Source organism: Oryctolagus cuniculus, chromosome 8 (genome assembly GCF_051225735.1).
Source record: "Oryctolagus cuniculus isolate XC-2025 breed Fujian yellow rabbit chromosome 8, ASM5122573v1, whole genome shotgun sequence".
NCBI lineage: Eukaryota > Metazoa > Chordata > Mammalia > Lagomorpha > Leporidae > Oryctolagus > Oryctolagus cuniculus.
In genome coordinates this window covers 4,154,256-4,180,468 of record NC_142874.1, presented here as the reverse complement: position 1 = coordinate 4,180,468, position 26,213 = coordinate 4,154,256, and the positions used below count along the sequence as shown (strand labels likewise).

General features: G+C 41.3%; 1 protein-coding gene across 1 annotated transcript in view; it reads left to right on the top strand.

Moving 5' to 3' along the window:
* Positions 1-26,213, top strand: part of LOC149124800 (zinc finger protein 39-like) — a 750,627-nt gene that overhangs the window by 226,126 nt on the left and 498,288 nt on the right. The gene's annotated exons all lie outside the window — the stretch shown is intronic.

The window sequence follows — 26,213 nt, the reverse complement described above, 5'->3', positions numbered from 1 at the left end:
TCAGAAAACTTGGACTCCTTGGCTCTAAAATCATGGTAAACTCTTGTGCCTAAGACTACAATTTCTCTCTAATAGCTTGGTTTGTTTTCTGCCTTGCTACTCCTGTCAGCAATATTTGATACAGGCTTTTTTTATGGGGCCCAAGATAAACTATCTCCTATTATTGATCCAATTTCCCTCCCTCTTTCTCTGCCTTTCAAGTGTATTTTTAAAAAAAGTTTTTTTTTAAAACAAAATACTCTGTTCGCTTGAATTTTACTCATTTGTCAAGGCTCAGATCGATTCATTTCCATGAACTATCCTCAAGGGTATATAAGTCTTCTTTCTCAAGTAAATGATCAATAACTGTACCATTCTGACATACTCTCCTTCATTTTCAAAGTAATTAATAAAGTTGCAGTCTTGGAAGATATTCAGGACCCACTGCTCATTGATGATCTAATTAAATAATTGATTGGTTGAATGATGCACAAACTTTTTTTTAAAGATTTTTTATTTGAAAAGCAGAGTTATTGAGAGGCAGGGGCAGAGAGAGAGAGAATGAGAGAGAGAGAGAGAGAGAGAGAGAGATCTTTCATCTGCTGGTGCATTCAAAGGATGGAGCTGGGCTCAATCCAAAACCAGGAGCCTGGAGTTTCTTCCAGGTCTCCATAGTAGAGAGATGTATTTTGGAATTGGAATATCTGGGACTGGAACCAGTGCCAATAAGGGATGCTGGCACTGCAGGTGGTAGCTTTACATGCTACACCACATTGCTGGCCCCCAACAAACTCTTAATTGAAACTACATACAGTGGGGAGCCAGTACTGTGTTATAGCTGGTTAAGCCACCACCTGCAGTGCTGGCATCCCATATGAGTACAAGTTCCTTTCCCAGCTACTCCACTTCCAATCCAGCTTCCTACCAATGCCCCTGGGAAAGCAGCAGAGGATGGCCCAAGTGCTTGGGCCCCTGCACCCACATGGGAGACCTGGAAGAAGCTCCTGGCTCCTGGCTTTGGCCTGGTCCAATCCCACCCAGTGTGGTCATGTGGGGAAATGAATCAGCAGATGGAATATCTCACTCTCTCCCTCCCTCTCTCTCTTTCTCCTCTGTGTCTCTGCATTTCAAATAAATAAGTCAATCAAAAATGTGTTCTTAAAATGTAACTGAAGGGGAAGGCGCTGAGGCATAGTGAGTAAAGCCACTGCCTTCAGTGCCGGCATCCCATATGGGCACCAGTTTGAGACCCAGCTGCTCCACTTCTGATCCAGCTCTCTGCTATGGCCTGAGAAAGCAGTGGAAGATGGCCAAAGTTCTTGGGCCACTGCTCCAAAGGAAGGAGACCTGGAAGAAACTCCTGGCTCCTGGCTTCAGATCAGCCCAGCTCTGGCCATTATGGCCATTTTGGGGAGTGAACCAGTGGATAGAAATTCTCTATCTTTCTCTGTCTCTCTGACTTTGCCTCTCTCTAACTCCGCCTTTCAAATAACTAAAATATTTTTTTAAAATGTAACTGAAAACAAATCATTTAAATATTCTAGGTGGGACTGAACAAAAATATCCATGGGGCAAGAGCTATTTTCTCATAGGGTGAACCATTGAAGGAGTAGCACTTGATTTTGTTGTGCTTGTTTAACCTCCAATGGTATCTATTCTTTCTCCTTCACATATTCACTACCATCATCAAGGCTTCATTTGTGTCATGCCAATGTTACTTCATAGTCTTTGTGGGTTCTCTCATATTAGTTTCCTTTTTCCAATTCATCTTACATATGGAGTCAGACTTTTTTTTTTTTCTTAAGATTTGTTTATTTGAAAGTCAGAATTACACAGAGAAAAAGAGAGGCAGACAGGGAGAGAGAGGTCTTCCATTAGCTGGTTCACTCCCCAATTGGCTGCAAAAGCCAGAGCTAGGCCTATCCGAAGCCAGGATCCAGAAGCTTCTTCTGGGTCTCCCATGTGGGTGCAGAGGCCCAAGCACCTAGGCCATCTTCTACTGCTTTCCCAGGCCATAGCAGAGAGCTGGATGGGAAGTGGAACAACTGGGACTCGAACTGGCACCCATATGGGATGCCAGCAATGCAGGCAGTGGCTTTACCAGCTATGCCACTGTGCTGGCCCAAGATTTCTTTTAATAAACACCTATTTTACCATATATTGTTTTCTCTTCAAATATTTCCAAAGTACCATGGAAAGAGCACTGGATTTAAGTTAGTGAATAAGATTCTGATCATACAGCATTAACTTTCTGGTTAGCCCAGTAACCATCATCCCTTGGGACCTCAAGTTACTTCATCTCTAAGGGAGTTGACTAGATCGATAAAAATGCTTCCAGCTCCAAAATTCTGTCGGGATTTGGATGTTCATTAGAATATGTCCCTACCCTGACAACTTTATTTTTTTTACCAAAAATATCTAACATAAAATCATGGCTTCTATCCATTTGCTGCCTTCCTGATTAGAATAAACAAAAACACCATGATTTTACTCGTGGTGACCTTCTGTCTGGATTGCTCCCTCTTCCCTTAATCTTCCCACATCTGACACATTCTTCAAGACTCAGCTCAACATCTTAAGGTACAACAGTTCATTAATCTCCGGCCCAACCTCAGGTTCAAAATATACTTGTTGAGTACCTACTCAAATAAGGCCCTAGTGACACCTAGAGGAAGAAAGGAAATTCCTGCCCCTGTGGAATTTACAATCCATTGGGGTCAAAGGTAATGAATAAGTCACAAAATAAAACAAGGTAGTTCTGGATTTTGACAAATGCTTGTGAGAAAAAAAGAAAAAAAACTAAGTGATGAGACAAAAAGACTTGACTGCCTGGGAAGGCACATTCTATATGTTTCATGAATTTTTTTAAAGGTTTATTTTTTATTTATTTGAAAGACAGAGTTACAGAGAGAGGTAGAGACAGGAGGTCTTCCATCCGCTGGTTCACTCCCCAGAGGACCACAAAAGTCGGAGCTGCACCAATCTGAAGCCAGCAGCTTCTTCTGGGTCTCCCACATGGGTGCAGGGGCCCAAGGACATGGGCCATCTTCTACTGCTATCAAAGGCCATAGCAGAGAGCTGGGCCAGAAGAGGAGCAGCCAAGACTAGAACCGGCACCCATATGGGATGCCGATGCTTCATGCCAGGGTGTTAAGCCGCTGAGCCACAGCACCAGCCCCTCCATGAATTTGTATTGACTGAACTACTAAACTCCAGACTCTACCTTTTAATAACAAATCCTCTTTGAATAGGATAAATGTAAAAGTTATTTTAGCTAGGTCACAACTTTCTCTTAGTTCCAAAATAATCTTTGTCTATAAAAATAATCTTTTAATCAAAATACAGTATGTGATATTTTAAAATTTGAAATCATTGCTTTATTTACCTTTTAGAATTTATGTAAAGGGAATAGATTTGATGTATTTTGTATATACAATCTTAAGAGCATAATGATATTTCTCATTCTCCCTTTCTCCTTCCCTCCCTCCATCCTTCCTTACTTTTCTTTTAAGTTTTGTGATGACATACTTTCCATTTACTTCATAATAACAACAGTAATTCTTCAATAAATAAGGAATTCAGCCGGTGCCGTGGCTCACTAGGCTAATCCTCCACCTGCGGCACCGGCACCCCGGGTTCGGTTGCCCCTCTTCCAGGCCAGCTCTCCGCTATGGCCCAGGAGTGCAGTGGAGGATGGCCCAAGTCCTTGGGTCCTGCACCAGCATAGGAGAGCAGGAGAAGCACCTGGCTTCAGATCAGCACGCTGTGGCAGCCATTAGAGGGTGAACCAACGGCAAAAGGAAGGCCTTTCTCTCTGTCTCTCTCTCTCACTGTCCATTCTGTCAAAAAAAATAAATAAGGAATTCATCAAGTTTAATGACATAAAAAAATCTCTTGAATTATTTCTGAAATCATCAAGAATAACAGGTTTATCCAACTATTGTTCCAATCTTGTGATGATACACCAGACTAATGATCAAGATAATCTTCATCCTTATGATTAAGTTTGTATTTATTTATTTTAGATATGAGAGAGATGGAGGCAGATAAAGAAAGCTCCTCCCATCCACTAGTTCATTCCTCAGTTGCCCACAAAGGCCTAGGCTGGGCCAGGCCAAAAACAAGAGCTGGAAACTCCATCTGGACCTCCCACAGGGATGGCAAGGACCCACATACTTGAGTCATCATCTGCTGTCTCCCAGAGTGTGCATTAGCAAGAACTATTTTCAAGCTCTGTCTTGAAGCACCTTGTCTACTACCAAGGGAGAGATCTCACTGTTCTGTGTCAGTGTCAGTGTCAGCCTCTTGTTTGGTGCCACACCTTTAGCCCTTTGAACGCACTGTTCTTGTGCCTAAAATAGCCTTTTATCCTCTGATTGAGGTGATCTTAACATCATTCAGCTCTTTGATAAAATTGGACTTCTTCAAAACTTCACAGATGAACTCCAGGCAGGATGAATAATTTCTTCTTATCTCCTGCAGTATTTTATTCATACATCCATTATAGCATTTTATTGAAATAATATACCTCAAAGCATCACTTTCTGTACTTACTTTTTAGAGCTATCTCCTCTGTCAATAAGATTATTCAATGTCCAGTTTATTTGTTTACTGTTTTTTTACACAATGTTACATGTATTTTTTCTTTAATCAGTGTTTTGTAGTTTTCAATATACATGTTCTACACATTTTTTGTTAAATTTACAAGTTATGGGTTTTTTATGATTTATTTACTTAAAAGGCAGTCATAGAAGGAGAAGCACATGGCACACACACACACACACACACACACACAGATCTTCCATCCTCTGGTTCACTTCTCAAATGGCCACATCAGCCAGGGCTGGGCCAAGTTGAAGGAAGCCAGGAGACAAGAGCTTCAGCTGGGTCTCCCATGTGTGTGCAGGGACCCAAAGACTTGGGCCATCTTCTGCTGCTTTCCAAGGCACGTTAAGTAGGAAGCTAGATTGGAAATGGAGCAGCTGGGACCTGAACAGGTGGCCACATGGGATGCCAGCATCACATGCAGTGGCATAAACTGCTGTGCTCTAAAGCTGATCCCTTTCTTCACTTGAGTGGCTATACTTGCTATCAGACTTTTCATTTTGTTGCCTGTAATTCATTGCCATTTTATACAAATTCTACTGTGTTTCATGTTTATCTTGTACCCTAAGACCTCATTGGACTTATTGGCTTCAGGATTTTATTTTTGTAGATTCTTGAATTTGTTGTTTTATAGAGACAATCATGTCTTTTGCAAATATAGGCAGTCAAATTTATAATTATTGCCTTAAACCCTGTCAGATAATTCCATCATCTCTGCTTTCTCATTGTTGATATCTACTGATTGTCTGGGTTTATTCAAGTTGAGATTTGCTTCGTTCTTGGTATGACAGGTGATTTTCTGAGTCTGAGTAATTATGATGAGAACCTACATCCTATTTAGCCAAACCTATTGCACCTGGTTTGGGCTGTGCTCTTCCAACAGAAGAGGTCCTTCTTTGTTCTCAAATGGGAAATAAGTCCAGGTTTCCTGCTGGCTTATAGTTGACCCTCAACAAGGAGAGACAATCCTTTTCCTTTTGGACTGGTGTGGAGATGCAGCTCTCTGCTGGTTTCTATGGATGGCCCTGGTTTTCAGCTTGTCTAGATTTGCAGTTTATACTCTGCTTTCAGCATTTGCTGGCCTGGGTAGAGGTCGGCAGTTATTGTTTAAACAGATCTGTCTTGGCCAGCGCTGTGGCTCACTAGGCTAATCCTCCACATGTGGCACCGGTGCACCAGGTTCAGTCCCAGTCGGGATGCCAGATTCTGTCCTGGTTGCCCCTCTTCCAGGCCAGCTCTCTGCTGTGGCCAGGGAGTGCAGTAGAGGATGGCCCAAGTGCTTGGGCCCTGCACCCCATGGGAGACCAGGATAAGTACCTGGCTCCTGCCATCGGATCAGCACGGTGCGCCAGCTGCGGCGGCCATTGGAGGGTGAAGCAATGGCAAAGGAAGACCTTTCTCTCTGTCTCTCTCTCTCTCACTGTCCACTCTGCCTGTCAAAAAATAAAATAAAATAAAATAAAATAAAATAAAATAAAATAAAATAAAATAAACAGATCTGTCTTGTGAGGCTGCCCCTTTCCTTATCATTTGGCTTAAGAAATAAAGCTTTTGTTGGGACTTTTTTGTCTTCTTCCTGGCATTTCTGAGTTACCAGTTGTTGGGTTCCAAGTCTGACATATATTAGGCCAAAGGACAAGCTAGAGAACTTTCCACCATCTCATTTCTTCGGTCCTAGTCTCTAGCTGTTTGTTCTACTTCTCTCTACCTTTCAGTCTTTTTTCTTTTTAAGGATTTATTTGTTAATTTGAAAAACAGAGTTACAGAGAGAGGGAGTGAGAGATCTCCCATCCATTGGGTCACTCTCCAAATGGCCACAACAGCCAGGGATGGGCCAAACTGAAGCCAGGAGTCAGGAGCTTCTTCCAGGTCTCCCTTGTGTGTGGCAGGGACCTATGCATTTCAGCCATCCTCTGCTGTTCTCCCAGGCATATTGGGAGGAAACTGGATCAGAAGTGGAGCAGATGGGATCAGCAGGAACACAAACTAGTGCCCAGATGGGATGTCAGCATTGCAGGCAGCAGCTTAATGCACTACACCACAATGCTGACCCCTGCACTTCAGACTTTTTATGTTTGTTTTCTCTATAATGTACAAATGTTTTAGTTGTATTCAGTGGAAATAGGGAAAATAGTGTGTTTTCTATTTTTCAGGAAGTGAACATCTTCTCTACCATTTTTTGCTTTTAATATTTTGATTACCATATTTACAAAAATTGGTTTCTTATTATGCATTTATGCATCCTCTGAGAATCATCAGATAGTCATAGAAATTATAAACTTCCCAGAGAGATTAAACTTCCCAATGGGCTGACTGCATTCCTAACCAAACTGTGTGAGTGTGAGTGTGTGTGTGTGTGTGTGTGTGTGTCAAACTGGAGGTGGGTGGCAAGGTGATCAACTGCCTTCTACAATAGCTAAAGATGAAAACTTGGATTGACAATTATACTGGTGCCTAAAAAAAAAACCCAGAAAATACAGATAGAGAAGTCAAGTAAATCTCCAAGGGTGAGAGTCAGTGACCAGTGCTCCTTTTCCTCCATAAAATTTGGGGAAATTCTGGGTCACATAATAATCTCTTTACTGTATAACAAATACCTTCATCTTTACCAAATTGTTATGTTTTCCAATTTGAATTTTTCCTTCTGATTGTGTTCAATTTGTAGTGGATAATTTGTTTTACAAATTTAGTTATTTATTTGAAGGCAGATTTACAGCAAGAGGGGCAGTGAGAGAGGAAGAGATCTTTCATCCTTTGGTTCATTCTTCAAATATCCACAGCATTGCAGAGTGGGCCAGGCCAAAGCCATTAGGCTGAACAGTGGATACTCTCTTTAATCATTAATTTAAAATAGAAAGGTTTATTGACATATGCTATGATCAAATTCAGTAAAAGAGGAGCAATAAATATTGCTATCTATACTTTTAGTTATTCTATAAGTATTATATAACTACAATACTCAATATATACTATTGTCCAATATTACAATATATAATACTAGGAATATACTATCAGAAATTACACTAGCAATATGCAATTATTATAAATAAAAATTTTAGTAACTATATTTATTCTGAACAATAATTCAGTGATTCTATTTTTAAATTTAAAAATTTCCATGTACTCAAATGATTCTTTGTAACTCCAAATAGAACCACAAGCCCTGGCAGTCCTATGTTGTTTAGCACTTCATCTTCAATGCCAACTTGATTATTACACTGTTAACAGTGCAGTAGAATTGAAGAAGACCTGACAGTCACAAAATGTTTCACAGTCATGTGAACCTTACCTTAAGGTAGGAATGTGTAGAGTAAATCATTTAAATAGAAAGACATCATTGTCGAAGGCAGAATAGAGAGGGAGGGAGCACAGCGAAGGTCCACTAAGGGAAGGTTCAAAGAGGGGTGAGAATTTGTAGTTTTTAAGGATCGAGAAGCCCTTCGTGAAACTGGAGAGATAGGGTGGACATGCAAGGAGGATGCGGACGCCTGAGACTCAGGACACCAGCAGGAGTGTGTACGCACCAGTGCTGGAAGCCGAGGTGAGACGGGGCACTTGCCCAGCACTGTGGCACAGCTGCCGCTGCCCCTCCCCCAACACACCCTGGGATGGACACTGAGACACGCACGACTGAGTGGAGGAGGAAATAGAAAACGGAACAGAGTGAGTGGTGCCTGTGGAGAGAGTGCACGATTCAGGGGTACTAATTGAGAGACTGAGTAAGCCAGTATCTCTTGGCGCCTCCCCCAAGCTCCAGCTGGCGGGAAGCAGCCATTTTGTCTGTTTACATTTGGGCTTAAAGGAGAACTGTCTTTGCCTCCACGCTAACCTTCGGAGGTGGAGCCCAAAGGTGGAGCGGAGCAACAGGACACTTCTTGCTCGAGGGAGGGCAGCTCAAAGTCCTGACACCCCTCTACTCAAGTTACAAGAAAAAAAAAAAACTAAATAGCGCCTGCTGGTGGGGGAAAAAGTGCAGGATGCAGAGCTTCAGTGGGCAGAGAGCAGCCATCCTGTCTGTTTACCTGCGGGCTGTGTAGAGCAGCCTGATTACACTGGATATTGGTAGAGACTCACAGCAGCCTATAGTAGAAGGAAATCAACCTGAAAAATCACCCAGACAGAATGCCAACAAACAAAACAAAAACCCAAAAAAATATAGAAGAACATATAAACTTGCCAATGGAGCAGGCTAAACCAACCATAACAGAGGCAGAAGAAGAAGTTGAAAACATGCCAGAAAAAGAATTCAGAAAATTAATAATCAGAATACTTAGAAATAATGAGAAACAGTGTCAAGAGCTGAATGAAAAACAAGCCTAGGGATTAGAGATCCTAAAGAGAAGCCAGAATGAGATACTAGAACTGAAAAACTCAATTGACCATATAAAAAACACTGTGGAATCCCTCGGAAATCGAACAGATGAAATAGAAGGCCAAATATCAGAATTCGAAGACAAACTTCCAGAAATAATACAGTCAGTTCAATCGCAGGAAGAAGAAATTAAAAAATTAAAAAATACGGTCGGAGACCTACAAGATTCGATCAAGTGGTGTAATGTTCGGATAATAGGAGTCCCTGAGGGGGTGGAAAGAGAGAATGGATTAGAAGGCGTCTTCAATGAAATAATATCAGAAAACTTTAAACAAAGGCAGCTGGATAACAACACACAAATACAACAGATAGCCAGGACTCCGAACAGAGTAGACCAGAAGAGAAATTCACCACGACACATTGTGGCAACACTCAGTTCAGTGACACACAAAGAACAAATCCTAAAATGTGCCAGAAAAAAGCGACAAATCACATTCAGGGGTAAGTCAATCAGACTCACCCCAGACTTCTCATCGCAAACACTACAGGCAAGGAGACAATGTCATGATATATTTCAAGTTTTAAAAGACAAACAGTGCCAACCTAGAATACTATATCCTGCAAAGCTATCATTTATGAATGAAGGGGAAATAAAGATCTTCCACCACAAACAGAAACTGAAAGAATTTGTATCCACGCGTCCAACCCTACAACACTTGCTCAAAGACGTGCTGCACACAGAAATACAAAAACAAGAACTTCACTGCAAAAAAAAAAGTGATGTAGAGTAACCCACAAAGTTCAAAATACATAAACAGCTCATTTCAGGAAACATGAAGGGGAAAAGACAGTACTTAACAGTAATCACATTGAATGTGAATGGTCTTAATTCCACGACAAAGAGACATAGACTAGCTGATTGGATAAAGAAAGAGAATCCATCTATATGCTGCCTTCAGGAGACACACCTCATCAGCAAAGATGCACGCAGACTGAAAGTGAAAGGATGGACAAAGATACTCCAAGCTAATGGAAATCAAAAAAGAGCTGGTGTGGCCATTCTAATATCAGACAAAACAGACTTTAACATAAAAACTATTAAAAGAGACAGAGAAGGGCACTATATAATGATTAAAGGATCTATCCAACAGGAAGATATTACTATTATAAATGTATACACACCTAATTACAGGGCGCCTGGCTACCTGAAAGAATTACTAAAGGATTTAAAGGGAGCCCAGGACCGGATGGCTTCACTGCCGAATTTTACCAGACATTTAGAGAACAACTAACCCCAGTTCTTCTCAAATTATTCCAAAAGATTGAAAGAGAGGAAATCCTCCCAAATTCCTTCTATGAAGCCAATATCACCTTAATTCCTAAGCCCAGAAAAGACACAACAAAGAGAACTACAGACCTATCCAACTACAAATCAGAAAGATCATTCACCCAGACCAAGTGGGATTTATCCCTGGTATGCAGGGATGGTTCAATATTCGAAAGTCAATCAATGTAATACATCACATTAATAAATTGAGAAACAAAAATCATATGGTTATCTCAATAGATGCAGAGAAAGCATTTGACAAAATACAACACCCTTTCATGATGAAAACCCTAAGCAAATTGGGGTTAGAAGGAACATTTCTCAACAGAATTAAGGCAGTCTATGATAAACCAAAGGCCAGCATCATATTGAATGGGGAAAAGTTGGAGGCATTTACATTGAAAACTGGCACCAGACAGGGATGCCCACTCTCACCATTGCTATTCAATATAGTCCTAGAAGTGTTAGCCAGAGCCATCAGGCAAGAAAAAGAAATTAAAGGGATACAAATGGGAAAGGAGGAAGTTAAACTATCCCTTTTTGCAGATGACATGATACTATATATAGGGGACCCAATAAACTCCTATAAGAGACTACTGGAACTCATGGAAGAGTTTGGTAAAGTAGCAGGATACAAAATCAACGCTCAGAAATCAACAGCCTTTGTATACACAGACAATGCCAGGGCCGAGGAAGAACTACTAAGATCAATCCCATTCACGATAGCCACAAAAACAATAAATTTAACCAAGGAGGTCAAAGACCTCTATGATGAAAATTACAAAACACTAAAGAAAGAAACAGAAGATGACACAAAAAAATGGGAAAACCTGCCATGCTCATGGATTGGAAGAATCAATATCATCAAAATGTCCATTCTCCCAAAAGCAATATACAAGTTCAATGCAATACCAATCAAAATACCAAAGTCATTCTTCAAAGACCTAGAAAAAACGATGATGAAATTCATATGGAGAAACAGGAGACCCAGAATAGCTAAAGCAATCCTTAACAATAAAAACAAGGCCGGAGGCATCACAATTCCAGACTTTAAGGCATACTACAGGGCAGTTATAATCAAAACAGCCTGGTACTGGTACAAAAACAGATGGATAGACCAATGGAACAGAATAGAAACACCGGAGATCAATCCAAACATCTATAACCAACTCATATTCGACAAAGGACCTAAAACCAACCCCTGCAACAAGGACAGCCTCTTCAACAAATGGTGCTGGGAAAACTGGATGTCCACATGTCGCAGTGTGAAGGAAGACCCCTACCTTACACCTTATACAAAAATCCACTCAACATGGATCAAAGAACTAGAGATGCGCCACGACACCATGAAACTAATTGATAGCATAGGGGAAACCCTTCAAGATATCGGAATAGGCGAAGAATTCCTGGAGAAGACCCCACAGGCACTGGTAATCAAAGATAAAATAAACAAATGGGATTACCTCAAATTGAAGAGTTTCCCAACAGCAAAGGAAACAGTCAGGAAAGCGAAGAGGCAATCAACAGAATGGGAGATGTTATTCACAAACCACACAACAGATAAAGGATTAACAACTAGAATCTACACAATGATCAAAAAACACCACAGAATCAAAACAAACAACCCAATAAAAAATGGGCCAAGGACCTTAACAGACATTTTTCAAAAGAGGAAATCCAAATGGCCAACAGGCACATGAAAAAATGCACAGGATCCCTAGCCATCAGGGAAATGCAGATCAAAACCACAATGAAACCTCACTCTGGTTAGATTGGCTTACATACAGAAATCAACCAACAACAGATGCTGGTGAGGATGTGGAGAAAAGGGGACACTAATCCACTGTTGGTGGGAATGCAAACTGGTAAAGCCACTATGGAAGACAGTCTGGAGAGTCCTCAGAAACCTGAATATAGCACTACCACAGGACCCAGCCATCCCACTCCTTGGAAGATACCCAAATGGAATTAAAGGGGTGAAAAAAGCCATTTGCACCTCAATATTTGTTGCAGCTCATTTCACAATAGCTAAGACATGGAATCAACCTAAATGTCCATCAACAGATGACTGGATAAAGAAACTATGGGATATCTACTCTATGGAACACTATACAGCCGTAAAAAACAATGAAATCCGGGCATTTACAACAAAATGGAGGAAGCTGGAAAACATCATGCTGAGTGAAATAAGCCAGTCCAAAAGGGATAGATATCACATGTTCTCCCTGATCGATGGCAACTAAATGAGCACCTAAAATGATACCCATTGAAGTGAAATGGACACTATGAGAGACAATGACATGAGTAGCCCTTGTCTAGACTGTTGAGGAACAACTTACTATTTTGTTCCTTTAGTATTTTTGTTGTTGTTGTTGTTGCTTGGTTTGCTCTACACAAGACCACTGGTTGAACTCTGCAATCAATGCACAACCATGCTTAAGCGTTTAAAAATTAACAGAAAATTGATCTCTGTGGAACATGGGAGTGGGAATAAGAGAGGGAGGAGATATATAGGACGGCACATACTCACTCAGACCTACCTCCAATGGTGGAACTGGAAATGTGCCAGGGGATTTCAACTCAATCTTACCAAGGAGGCAGGTACCAATGCCAGCACACTTGGTAACGTGACAAATATAAATTCACAACTGATCAAAAAGATAGGGTAAGTGTCAAAGAGATTACACAAATAAGACCAGTGTAAGCAAATAATGAAAGATAGAATCAAAAGGGAGAGAATGATCCTGTGGGGGAAGCAGAACACACAGCAGACTCATAGAATGGCACATGCCCCAAACAGCACTCCTGCCTCAGAATCAATCCTTGGGACATTCAGATCTGACTAAAAGGTCCATGAGAGTCTCGCAGGCATGGAAAGCCATGACACTGTGGCAAAAAAACAATCTAAATGAAGGATCCTGGTGAACAACACCCCAGCAGAAGGATCAGGCCATCAAGGAGAGAGGCGCCTTTCTCTGAAGGGAGGAAGGAACCTCCACTGTGATATGGCCTTGACTAAACAAATTCAGAGTTGCTGAACTCAAGGGGCTTCCATAGCCTAGACAGCTCATAGCAAGAGTCTCAGGTGATTGCTGACATCATAAATAAGAGTGCCAATTGTTAAATCAACAACGGGAGTTACTGGGTTCATGCTCCCCATGCAGGATCTCTGTCCTTAATATGTTTAACTATGAAACTCAAAAACAACACTACTAGTCGAACAATACCCTATACCTGGTTCGGTTGTGTGAGTGCAACCTGTTGAAATCCCTGCTTAGTATATACTAAGTTGATCTTCAAGATATGAAGGTAATTGAAAATGAAACATGACGAAGGGTGGGATGGGAGAGGGAGTGGGTGAGGGGAGGGCCACGGGAGGGAGGGAGGTCGGGGGGGAAGCCACAACAATACAAAAGATGCATTTTATATTCTACTTAAAACTATTGGTTGAACTCTGTAATTAATACACAATTACTCTTAGGTGTTTAATTAATGCTATAACTAGTACTCAAATAGTATTTTACACTTTGTGTTTCTGTGTGGGAGCAAAATGTGGAAATCTTTACTGAACATATGCTAAAATGATCTTCTGTATATAAAGATAATTGAAAATTAATCATGATGTGAAGGGGAAGGGGAGAGGGAATGGGAGAGGGGAGCGTTTTGGGTGGGAGGGAAGATACGGGGGGGAGGAGGCTATTGTGGTCCATAAGCTGTACTTTGGAAATATATGCTCATTAAATTAAAAAAAAAGAAAAAAGAAAGAAATAAATAGACAGTCTTCTTATGTTACAAAGGAGAAAGAACTAGAGAGGTAAAATGACTTGCCAGTGTCTCTTAGCTGTTCTAGGGCAGAAGCAAGATGAGTTGTCAGGTACCTCTCCTATATTACCTGCCTCAACCAGATGAGCCCATAATTTTAAGGACATCAAACTTAGGCACAATGCATTCACATGGACTTTTTAAGGTTACATGACAAAAATGTATCAAATCCAAATGTAAAAATTATTGCCCACATCTTCTCTCTTCTCTATCCATTATGTAAGTTTGATTTATAATTATACATTATTCACATATCATTTACATCCAAGAATTATTTTTGCTGAATTTAACAATGAAAATACTTTTAGCCATTAAGCCATTTTATTGGAAGACACACACACTGTTTTTTTGTTTTTTTTTTTTTTTGGTTTGGTTTGTGTTTTAATTTGAGAGGCAAAAAAAAAAAAAAACAGAGAATAAAGATTCACCCTCTGGTTCACTGCTCAAATGTACACAATGTTCAGGGATGGCCTTGGAGCAGGGAACTCAATCATTTGAACCATCACACTGCTGCCTTCCAGGATCTGCATTGGCAGGAAGCTGCAGTCAGGGGTCAGAACTTGGAATCAAACCCAGAAACTCCAGTATGTGACACTGGCATCTTAACCACAAGGCTAAATGCTGTCTTCCTGACATGCTTTCTCATCAGTCATTTGAAAATAAAAGCTAAGTCAGACCTGCAATCTAAGATTTTGGAGTCCTCGGGTATGTGTAAGCAAGTTAATTCATGAAAGTTATTTAGGTGCTCAAGAGTCTGTAGTTTAGAGAACAGAAGAGGCCAACATCTGTGACAGGAAGTCAACATTTGGGAGATGTGTTGTGCTCTATTCAGAGATTGAGAAGGACAAGTCAACAGATTGCTGTAGCACCAAGGGAGAATGCTATTCTAGAAGCTAGAGAAAAAAAATGAAAAAAAATTCACTTTTTAAAAGATTTACTTACTTATTTGAAAGGCAGAGATAGAGATAGAGAGAGAGAGAGAAAAAGAGAGAGAGAGAGAAATCCAGCTCCCATCTGCTGGTTCACTCCCCAAATGGCCACTTTGACTGGGGCTGGGTCAGGCCAAATCCAGTAGCTGGAACTCCATCCAGGTTTCCCGTATGGAAGGCAGGAACTCAAGAACTTGGATCATCTTCTGCTGCTTTCCAGATGCATTAGCAAGGAGCTGGATAGGAAATGCAGCACCCGAGATACAAGATGGTGCTCATATGGGATGCCAGCATCACTGGCAACAGATTAACCTGCTGGATCACAATACTAGCTCTGAAAAATAAAGTTAGGTAAAACAATTCAAAATATCAAAGAAATGTCAAATAAAATGCTAAAGATGGCAATATGGTGCAGTGGGTTAAGGTACCACTTGGGATGCCTAAAACACATATCAGAATGCCTGGGATTGAATCCTGCCTCTGCTTCTAACCCAGCTTCCTATTAATGTGCATGGGTGGCACCAGATGATGGCCCAAGTACCTAGGGCTCTAATACCCATGTGTGAGATCTGAATGGAATTCCTGGCTCCTTGCTTCAGCCTGACCCAACTCCAGCTGTGTGGGCATTTGGCAAGTGAATCAGCAGGTGAAAACACCCCTCCCAGCGCTGTGGTTTTCTGTCTCTCTCTCTCTGCCCCTCTCCCACCCTCTCCTTGTCCTTCCCTCCCTCCATCCCTTTATTTCCCTCCCTGTCACTCTGCCTTTCAAATAAATAAGCCTATTTTTAAAGTTAACAGGCCATTGGATTTATGATATCCATAATCATTTGACTAAAGATTTTGTATTTGACTCTTAATGAAATATGGATGCCTTTTTGTTCTCTTAGTCACTTTTGTACAAGAGAGTAACAAGATAAAAACTGTTCTCCAACAAGTTTGATCTGATAACTTCACATAGGATAGACTGAGATGAGAAGAAATTGCAAGACAGAATAAAATTTTGCAGATAAGAAATGAAAATAAAACTAGGGTGATATCAGTAAGGCCAAAATGAGGAAGGAAATACAATCCATGCTTTGCAAGACATGCAAATATATGTATTATTTATAGGAAAATATAAATAAAAGCAAATATGAGAGGTTTTCAGAAAATTTGTGGAAAATTATTATTAAAAGATGTTTATTTTATGCAACAAATTTTGAAATCCTCCTTAAAAACTTTAAGCAAAATGCATATTATGCAAAATGATACATGGATTTCAAACTTCTAAAAAAATTCTTATTTATTTGAATGGCAATTATATTGGGGGTTGGGAAGGAGAAGATACAGATATTTCTTTTACTGTTTCACTCCCAAAATATCCACAATAGCCAGGTCTGGGCCAGGGTGAAGCTGGGAACCATAATTCCATCTGAGTCTCCCTCATAAGTGGTAGTGGCTCTAGCAGTTGAACCATCTTCCTCTGCCTTCTCAGATGAACTAGCAGGAAGCTGGATTAGAAGCAAAACACCTGGGACTCTAACTGCACTCTGATATGAGACGCCAACATCACATGCTTAACCTACTGCATCACAAAAATGGCCATTCAAAATAAATTCTTGAACATTTAACAGACCTATTGCAATCCAAGTGCATAGTTACTTGCTAAGCATAAATGCTAATGCAGGTGCCAGAAGTGTTGGTATCAGGGATGTCTTGGCAAAGAAGTAGGGAACTAGGCAGGTCACTCAGAAGCCAGGCAGCAGTGTTTTAGAGTTGAAGAGAAGGTATTAGTTGGTAAATTATGTATTAACTTCCAACTGGGAGATCAGTAATTGAGTCAAGGTGGAATTAGTCATTTAAATAGGCATGTAGTCAAACCTGTAATGACAACCTCTTTATTTCTAAACACAGAAATTATTTTAAATGAGACATACTTATCTAAATACTGTAGGTGAGACTCCAGTTGTCAAAAGTTGTTATGACCAAAGGCCAGCACTCTCTGAGGCAGCATGGAGACTGCAGGAGAAGAATGCAAAACACCTGAACCAGTCAGCCACAGACAAAAGTATCTGCAGCTGATGCAGGACTCGCAGTCTTTAGATGACAGACACATGTTTTACAACCAGAAAGAGAAAAAAAACTACCTGAGAAGAAGCAGAGAGCTAGGGACAGACATAGAACCATGGGATTCTAGGGTATAACGCCTTTGGTCCTCCATGGTTACCTCCACTTAGCACACAGGCAGAGCCTAGAGCTTTGTACTACCCACACCCTCTCCTCCCATAAAGAAAAAGAGGGCTTGAACTGTGTGGTGTAGTAGTCCAAGTCTCCACCTGCAATGCCAGCATTCCATGTGGGTGCTGGTTCAAGTCTCAACTGCTGCTCTTCCTATCCAGTTCTCTGCTATAGCCTGGACAAACAGTGGAAGATGGCCCAAGTGCTTGGGCCCCTTCACCCACATGAGAGGCCCAGATGAAGCTTCTAGATCCAGGCTTCAGATTGTCCCAAATCTGCCCATTGCGGCCATTTGGGGAGTGAACCAGTGGATGGAAGATCTCTCTCCCTCTCTGCCTCTCCTTCTGTCTGTGGCTCTACCTCTTGAATAAATGAATGAAATCTTTAAAAACATAAAAATTTGGAGGAGCCCATGGAGAAGTGGTACATCCTGGATGAGTCCCTGGAGAAGAGGGCAGAGTGAGTGCAGAGCTCACCCAGATGTGTCTGGGGACAGTTTCTCCACTACTACATTTTTTTTTGACAGGCAGAGTGGACAGTGAGAGAGAGAGACAGAGAGAAAGGTCTTCCTTTGCCGTTGGTTCACCCTCCAATGGCCGCGGCCGGCTCGCTACGGCTGGCGCACCGCGCTGATCTGATAGCAGGAGCCAGGAGCCAGGTGCTTTTCCTGGTCTCCCATGGGGTGCAGGGCCCAAGCACCTGGGCCATCCTCCACTGCACTCCCTGGCCACAGCAGAGAGCTGGCCTGGAAGAGGGGCAACCGGGACAGAATCCGGCGCCCCGACCAGGACTAGAACCTGGTGTGCCGGCGCTGCTAGGCGGAGGATTAGCCTAGTGAGCCGCGGCGCCGGCCTTCCACTACTACATTTTAATGGGGACAGCAAACACCTTAACACTCCCACAACACCCTGCAGAGGCTTAATTGCTGAATCCTTTAAGACACTAAGGATTGGGTTAGGAGCTAAATACAACAGCTTCCTGTAGAGCTGCAGCTAGGGGAACAGGTCCCACTCACAGATGGAGGGGATGGGGACAGGCCACACCCCACCAAACACAGATCAGGTCAGAAGCCTCTGACCAGCTGGGAGCTTTCTGGCCTCATCTCCTGGATCTCTTTTTTCTGACAAGCTCTTCTTCCCAACCTCATTGCTGGGAGGGATGCACTGAGGAGATGACTTAGTGGCAAACCTAGGAATTCGAGTTGAGATAGTGGATAGTGCACTGTGATCCCCAAGTCTAACGTAGTCATGGGCAATGTTAATAGAGATGGTGCAGGCAAAGGGAAATGACAGGCATGCTCTGCTGCAGACCTGTGACACAGGGGCAGGCACTCCAGACCAGGATCCCCTGAGGTTCCCCTGAGGTTCCCAGCCTTTACTTTCTCCTCAGTGACCACTCCTCAGGCCACCTCTTCTCTGTGGCCACAGACAGTTTTGAAAGCAGTATCCTGGGACGGGGCATTTAGTCATTACTGAAGGCTACTTCAAGTGCAGGAAAGGAAGGATGCAGAGCATATCTATGAGTATTTAGTCCAGAGGGAGCATTTTTAAAACATTATAGTCCTGTTTGCCACAAGCAGCCCTGCCATGTACCCACTTCCTTGGCTTTGGCCTTGATGGTAGCAGAGGCAGAGAGGACTTCTATCCACTAGTTCACTCCCCAACTGGTCGCAATGTCTGGAGCTGCACCCATCTGAAGCCAACAACCAGGAGGTTCTTCTGGGTCTCTCCCATGTGTGCAGGGGCCCAAGTACCTGGGCCATCTTCCACTGCTTTCCCAGGGCATAGCAGAAAGCTGGATTGGAAGTGGAGCAGCTAGGTTTTGAACTGGCACCCATATGGGATGCTGGTGCTGCAGGTGGCAACTTTATCTGCTGTGCCACAGTGCTGCCTCCAACATAATTTTCTAAAGAGCATGAGTATTTATTTTAACTGGAGTACTTCATGGAAAACAATACAATACAGAACAGGAAATCTTTCTGTGTTTAGCTAACTATTAAGAAAGGCAAAACAAGACCTGAAGACTGGAGCTGGCATCACCTCAATAAAAGGCCTAGACTTACACTGTTGAAGAGATGTATGAATATGTCATGTGTGAGTATGTCACACACTCTCGACACCAGACAACACTTCTCAGTGACTATGTTAAATCAAGACAAAAAAGCCATTGTGTAAATACATCTCTGTGTGTGTGTGACTCTGCTTTGATCCAGTTCCCTGTTAATAACATGGGAAAAGTAGTGGAAGATGTCTCAAGTGCTTGGCTACTGCCACCCATCTGAGAGACCTGGGAGAACCTCCTGGCTCCTGTTTCTTGGCTTTAGTTTGGCACAACACTGGCCACTTCGGCCATTGGGGAGTAAAACATTGAATAGCAGTTCTCTGTGTGTGTGTGTGTGCCTTTCTCCCTCTCTCTTCCTCTCTCTTCCTTTCTCTGTCTGTAATTGATTTTCAAGTAAATAAATGTAAAGGAACACACGAAAATGCCCATTATGTCCCTCTTGTTACTGCCATAACTAACTGGTCCTCCATAAGAATTAGCTTTAGCTCTACTGCATTCTCTCTGCATCCCAAATAAGAACTATTAGGATTACCAAGGGCCGAATAAACTTCCTCAAGATAGCCAATACAGAGAAGCATCTTTCTTCCTTGAACAATAATCAGTATATGTGAAATGGGCCCAAATCCATTCAGAAACTCTCTTGAGTAGCCTCTGTGTGACATACTACACAATCATTTCTGGTCTGCAATCATATTTATTACTCAAAATATTTACTCTTTAGACAACAGCTGTCATACTGATGGTCTTTGGGAAAAGTGGCCTCATAAAAGTATTTTTTAAAATTTTTGGCATCACAGCACAATAAAAAATAATGATCATGACAAACATTGTGACTATGTGAGGGTGAAAAGTAAAATTCACAGGTGAAAACAAAATTGAAGATACATAGCAATACTGTCAATGTCAAAATTCTTAAAATTATCAAGTGGAGTGTAAAGTTCATTGGATTCATGAATGCCGAGAGATATTTTAATTTATCTTCTCATTAAAATAAAGTCACAAAACACGTATTAAAATGCAACACTTAAGATCTATGAACCAGAAAATGTGGGCAAATATCAAACATATATTTTTATCATTCAACAGATGCAAATTCTCAAATCTCTAAGCTTTTTCTCCACAGGCAGAGTCTTGCCTTCCCAGACAATCTCACTTGCGGTCTAACTACACCAACTCCCTGGAAGAAAAAACAAACTGCTGTGTGTCCACCAAAGTGCATTTGCTTTTCAGATCTGGCACTGCTTAGCTAGGGTGGGTTTGCCCTGACTTCTGTGACAACCTTTCTCCCTTTAGAAGTATCAGAGAATCATTTCTGTCTTGTACCCAGATACCAGCATCTATGTAGTTGACTATTAATATGTCTCCCAGGATAGAAACTGCAGTGAGAGGAAAACCTTAATGTCCCAAAGGCTTAGCCATACAGATGGCAGGTGTACCCAGAATTTTCACCCAGTCCTAAGAGAAGCTTCAGGGGCAGGATGAGACCCAGGGAATGACATCCACTAGACACTCCTGGAGCGGGCGGAATGTTGCCAGGTGAGGGGAGTGAGGACCTGGGGCTACTGCCGATTCCCCCGCGGCTGGCGCCATCACCTCCGTGTTCCTGTGCAGCTCTGGTGATCTATACCGCATTCAGGTGGGATAGAACTTACTGGCTTACTGGCATTTCATTGACTTCTGGGTCTTTGCTTTCTCCATGCTCTGGAGTCATTTCTCTGTTGTGTCCTTTGTGTGCGTTCATGTGTACTTAAAATGCGTTTGAATAATGTTTAAAGATATTACATAATTTAAATTTCTCTCGTAGATGCGTGTTTGCTAGTTAGCCTTTTGTCCTTTAATGTTTTCTGTTTGTTTCTTGCTGTGACTCATAATGATTGTCTACCTGGTAATCTTGCTAAATCCGGTTGTATTTGGCTTGGAGTTAGATTGGATTCTCTCTCCCTATAATGGTGTCATCCACATATCTTGAGTTTTATTGATTAAAAGTTGATATTTAAATTTATGCTTCTTTTTTGCTTGATTTCCCTGACCATTCCTCCCATATAGTGTTGAAGAGGGAGGGGAGAGAAGGCAGTCATGTCCGGGTCTGTTCCTAGGGAGAAGGCTTTCAAGGATCCTGTATTAAGTAGTGTGCTGTGGTCCATTTTAGACTATCTTGATCACAAGAAGGAAGTCACTGTGTTCTCCTATTCTGCTAAAAGTTGATTTTCTTATGGTTGGATATTGAATTTTATTAAATGCTTTTTAATATTTAATCTAAATGGCCATATAATTTCCTTATATTTTTCACCTACATGGATGATTTACAGAGTTTGAGAATGCTAAAAATTCTTCACTTTTTAATGTACCTTGCTTGATATTGATCCGTTATGCTTTCATATGTGATTAAATTCATATAATAATATTTTGCTTAGAATATATGTACCTCAGTTTATGAAAGACATTTTTGTATTTCATTTTCATTGCATACCCTGGTCTCATTTGCATCATATGTGTAACATTGGCTTCCCGAAAGAAATTCAAAATATTCTGAGTATGTCCACTTGGAACAAGTTAGGGAAATTCAGTGTTTTTTCTCGTAGAAGTGTATAATGTTCCATAAGTCTGGATCCAGATTTTTGCTTGTGGGACATTTTTCTTGATTGGTTGGTTTGGAGTTCCAAAAATTGGTTCAACTTATTAAATTATATAGGAATTTTCCTATTTCATCTTACAGTTGTGTTTTTGGAAATTGGATATCAAAATGTAGCAGATTTTGAACTCTGAAGTCAATTTTTAGATATTTTTTAGTTATATAAGGTGAATAAATTTCATGTATTAAATATATACAGACTTAGGAGCATAGTACTACTTTCTACACTACCACCTCTCCTGCTCATGCTGCCATCCTCCCTCCTGCTTAATATCATAGTCTTTCTTTTTACAATGCACATTTTCAGTTCATTTTATATTCATGAAATTATCCTGCCACTAAGTACAGAATTCAACAAATAGTAAGAAAAAAAAGCCTATTCCTCAACAGCAGAGATAGGGGTTGTAGACAATAATCAGATATCAAAACATCAATTTCATTCATATATATTACTTTTTTGTATTCTATTAATTATCACAGATCAGGGAAAACATAACATTTGTCTTTGAGGACTGGCCTTTTTCACTAAGTATAATGAGTTCCAGTTGTATTCATTTTAATACAAAGGACATAATTCCATTATTTTTATGGCTGAGTAATAGTTCATAGTGTGTATATTTAACACATTTTCAGTTGATGTACATCTAGGCTGATTCCATCTCTTAGCTATTGTGAATTGAACTGCAATAAACATGGAGGTACAGATAACTTTCATATGCTGATTTTATTTCATTTGGGTAAATCTCAGGAGTGGGATGACTGGGTCATATAGTAGGTCGATTTTCAAATTTCTGAGGAATCTCCATACTGTTTTCCACAACAGCTGTCCTAGTTTACATTCCCACCAACAGTGTATTAGGGTAATTTCCCCACATCCCCACCAGTATGTGTTGTTTTGGTTGCTGTATGAAGGGGTCCTAACTGTGGTGAGGTGAAATCTCATGGTGGTTTCTATTTGCAGTTCCCTGATGGCTAGTGATCAGAATTATTTCTTCTTGTGTCTGTTGGCCATTTGAATTTCATCTTTTGAAAAAATGTCTGTTCAAGTCCTTTGAACCATTTCTTACAAGATTTTTTGTTTTGTTGTTGTTGAGTTTCTTTATCAGTTACATAGTTTGGAAATATTTTCTCCCATTCTACCAGTTGCCTCTTTGGAGTCAAGTTTTTACTCATAAGAATTTCACAAAATCTTAATATCTTGGTGAGTTCTATAAGCTCTGTAGAGAATAGCACTGTTGGCTGGCGCCATGGCTCACTAGGTTAATCCTCCACCTGCGGTGCTGGCACCTGGGGTTCTAGTCCCAGTTGGGGCACCGGTTCTGTCCCAGTTGCTCCTCTTCCAGTCCAGCTCTCTGCTGTGGCCTGGGAGTGCAGTGGAGGATGGCCCAAGTCCTTGGGCCCTGCACCCATGTGGGAGACCAGGAGGAAGCATCTGGCTCCTGGCTTCGGATCAGCACGGTGCACCGGCTGCAATGCGCCAGCCACAGCGGCCATGGGGGGTGAAGCAATAGAAAAAGGAAGACCTTTCTCTCTGTCTCTCTCTCTCACTGTCCACTCTGCTTGTCAAAAAAATAAAATTCAATTAAATAAAAAAGAATAGCACTGTTTTAATTTCTTTTTTAACTTTTTTATAAACTTTTACTTAATATAAATTTCCAAAGTACAGCTTTTAGATTACAGTGGCTTTTCCCCCCCATAACTTCCCTCCCACCCACAACCCTCCCATCTCCCGCTCCCTCTCCCATCCCATTCACATCAAGTTTCATTTTCAATTATCTTTATATACAGAAGATCAATTTAGTATATACTAAGTAAAGATTTCAACAGTTTGCACCCACACAGAAACACAAATTGTTAAGTACTGTTTGAGTACTAGTTATGCCATTAATTCACATAGTACAGCACATTAAGGACATTGATCCTACATGGGGAGTAAGTGCACAGTGACTCCTGTTGTTGATTTAACAGTTGACACTCTTGTTTATGACATCAGTAATCACCTGAGGCTCTTGTCATGAGTTGTCAAGGCCATGGAAGCCTTTTGAGTTTGCCAACTCTGATCTTATAAAAATATAGTTTCACTGGAAATAATATTCTTAGTTTGAAGTGTTTTTTTTAAGACTGAATATATCATATCACTCTCTTCTGGCCTGTAGGATTTTTGCTGAGGAGTTTGACATTTCTAGTGCATTTTCCTTTATATGTAATGATGCTTTCTCTTACTGTCTTTAGGATTTTCTCCTTGTCTTTAGCTTCTGACAATTTGGTAACAGTATGCCTTGGAGAAGACATTTTATGGTTGAGTCTGCTTGGGGTTCTTTGAGCTTCTTGTAACTGGATGTCCATGTCTCTTTTAAGACATGGGAAATTGTCAACTATTTCATTTAGCAGGGTCTCAACAGCTTCAGGAATACATATAATATTGATATTTACTCATTTATGGGATCCCATATTTTACATAGAGTTAATTCTTTTTATTTCTTTTCTGTTTATTTTTGTCTGCATTGTTTCAAAATTCTTGTTCTCAAGTTCAGAAATTCTTTTCTTCACTTTGCCTGTTCTGCTGTTAAAGCTCTCAATCAGGAACCAGTGCTGTAGTCTCATGGGTTAAACCAGGTCTGCAGTGTTGGCATCCCATATGGGCACCAGTTGGAGTCCTGGCTCCTCCACATCTTATCTAACTCTCTGCTAATGTACCTGGGCAAACAGCAGAAGATAGCACAAGTCCTTGGGCCCCTGCACTTACATAGGAGACCTGAATGAAGCTTCTGGCTCCTGGCTATGGCCCAGCCTGGCCCAGCCCTGGCCATTGCAGCCCTCTGGAGAGTGAACCAACAGATGGAAGATTCTCTCTCTACCCCCCAGCCCATAATTCTGACACTCAAATAATTAAAAAAAATGCTCTCATTCATTTTCTTATTTCACTGATTATGACTTCATCTCCAAAATTTGTATTTTGTTCTTTTTTAAAAGATTTATTTATTTGTTTGAAAGACAGAAAGGCAGAGTTACAGACAAAGAGTTACAGGCAGAGACACAAGGAGGGGGAAGGAGAGGGGAAGGAGGGGAGGGGAAGGGTAGAGGAAGGAAGAGGGGGAGGATAGGAGAAGGAGGAGAGGGAGAGGGAGAGAGAGAGGTATCTTCCATCCACTGGTTCATTCCCCAAACAGCCTCAATGGCCAAGGCTGAGCCAAGTTGAAGCAAAGAACCAGAGCTTATGCTGGGCCTCCAACACTGGTGCTGTGGCCCAAGTATTTGAGCAATCCTCCACTGGTTTCTGAGGTGCATTAGCAGGGACCTGGATCGGGAGTGGAGCAACCGGGACTCAAGCTGATGCCCATATGGGAGACCATCCCCAAAGACAGCAGCTTTACCTGCTGAGCCCCAGTGATGACCTCACATCCGGTTCTTCGTAAAGAGTTCCATTCTTGTCACTCACTGATTTTCTCATTTCTGCACTATATCTGTGTGCTGTTGCATCTCATTGAGTTTCCTTACAGTCATTATTTTGAATTCTATATCTGTCACTTCATAGATTTCCTTCAGTTCAGGGTCTCCTAGAGGATTATGACGCTACCTTGCTTCATGTCTCTGGGTCACTACACTGGTGTCTGCCTGTTAGGTAAAATAATCCCTTCCTTTTTATGAAGTTGATTTTATTATCAAAAGAGTTTATGGTTTGCCTGGCACTTGCCTTGTGGCTTTGGCTTTGGTTCTAGAGGAGCACAGCAGTGTAGTCTCTGAGTGATTTCTTTTGTCTTCATCAAAGCCAGCTGTGTGTATAAGTGACACCGTGTTGTAGCCTGCTGCAGTTTGTAGGATAGAATTGTGGCTTTAAGATGAATAAGGGTTTATTTTTGGTCCACAGAGTCTGGTGTCAGTCTCCCTGGTGAATGTGACAGACAGGGACTCATTCTTGGTGCTGAGGGAAACAGGAGTTGCTACTTCCTTGTCCTACTGGCCAGTCTGAAAATGCTTGGGCTTGTTGAACCAATTTCTATGGCTCTAGGACAGTGATATGGATGGACCCTTCCTCTGGTTCTGCTTGGAGAGTCTAACTGGTTCTGTGGCCTGTAATACAAACAGCCCTTGTCCTAGGACTAGGATATGTAAATTGAACCCTGTTCCAGTCCTACAGGGAGACTACAATGCATATAGGAGATTTTCCTCTGGAGGGTATGAGTCTAGAGAGGTGGAACACAGGTAGGCTATTCCCTGTCCCCACCAGGTAGATTCCAGTGGCATTAAGAAATTTTGAATAAATTGTTACAGTCCTGTTTTTGCATAATGGGATCATTACCCAGATCTTCCAAAGTGAAAGTGAATTTTT